Here is a 1,290-nt window from a genome sequence, read left to right on the forward strand (position 1 = left end):
ATATCTGAAATTAGAGTACTGACCGAATTATATGATTGATTGATTTTTCTTTCCAATTCAAATCTACACAAGTACAATTTAGATGCAAACTCTTAAACTACGCCATATACTATCACTTGATGGAAATCTGAAATCACACAAATTTGCAGCAGCAAACTTTGCAGTGTAATGTTTGATAATAATGTATCTTTAAAAAGTTTGCATTTTTTTTCCGTAAGATTCTAGAGAGATATATTCTTATATTAATGATATAAACTTATAAATCCTTAGTGATTATCATGTTCACTTTTTGGCAAAATATTATAAAGTTTATTTTTTGAGAAACGCTTCCATTAACATTGGTGTTATCCACATTTTTTTTAAGCAATATAAAAACAGAACATGTGTGAAAACCGAAAAGGTATAGACAGTAGAATAAGATTATATATATCTAAATAGTCCAATAGTGGCAAGTTTTATTGATTACTGCCAATATTATTTATTTTATGAACTTTTGCTCTAGGGACTATTGTGGAGAGGCATGGTGTAGTTGGCTATTGTGAGAAGAGATGTTGTGTAGTTGATGGCAGTGAAACGAGGCCAACACTGAGCAATGCAGTTGTTCTTTGCACAGTAATCTGATGTGCTCCCACACCAGTTGTATTTACTGCAACACCTCCCTGAATTGCAAAAGAACCTTCCCGCTGGGCTGCATGTTGGGTCTCCTCCCACAAAGCTCACCATTACTATCATCATCGCCATCACCACCATTATCATTACTTTCTTCATCTTGGTCTTTGCTTACTTGTATCTGCGCTATAAAGACTATTATCATTTCAACGATCATTCTTAAACATCATACACTACAAAGAAAATCATACACTAAAAAGAAAAAGTATGCTAATTTTGATTGTTAACACTTTTAGTCAAGAAACTCTAATAATATAACAAATATTTTATTTCTATCAATATGCATGGAAAGAATATGTGTAAACTGAACTAATTAAGCATTGAGGAAGAGAATCAATTCATACCCTCTAAGAAACTTAATAATAAGATGATTGATTCCTTGCTGCTTTGAAGCGAAGGAGAGGGCTTTATTTATAGTTCAACTAGTGTGGTGATGGTGTGAAAGAAGGATTTGGTGGATGTTTATCACCAGCAAATGGAGACGGCCATTTGCGTTAGTGGGACTGGGCATGAAAATCTCAGTGCGCCCACATTTTTTGAAATTGCTATCTTCCATGTCATTTTGTGGGAGGTCAACTGAAACTCACTAAGATTACCTAGTAAAACACGTTATCACTTATT

At 33.6% G+C, this 1,290-nt stretch overlaps 1 long non-coding RNA gene across 1 annotated transcript; it reads right to left on the reverse strand.

Moving 5' to 3' along the window:
• Positions 1-327: 327 nt before the first annotated feature.
• On the reverse strand, positions 328-1,046 carry LOC149552612 (uncharacterized). The gene is made up of 2 exons (XR_016353364.1): positions 1,014-1,046; positions 328-790 (listed from the first exon to the last, which is right to left on the reverse strand). It is a non-coding gene; the product is annotated as an uncharacterized LOC149552612 (long non-coding RNA).
• Positions 1,047-1,290: the final 244 nt, after the last annotated feature.

Source organism: Cupressus sempervirens, chromosome 6, assembly GCF_028749045.1.
Source record: "Cupressus sempervirens isolate cs-2001-9-10 chromosome 6, ASM2874904v1, whole genome shotgun sequence".
In the NCBI taxonomy this organism is placed as follows: Eukaryota; Viridiplantae; Streptophyta; class Pinopsida; order Cupressales; family Cupressaceae; genus Cupressus; species Cupressus sempervirens.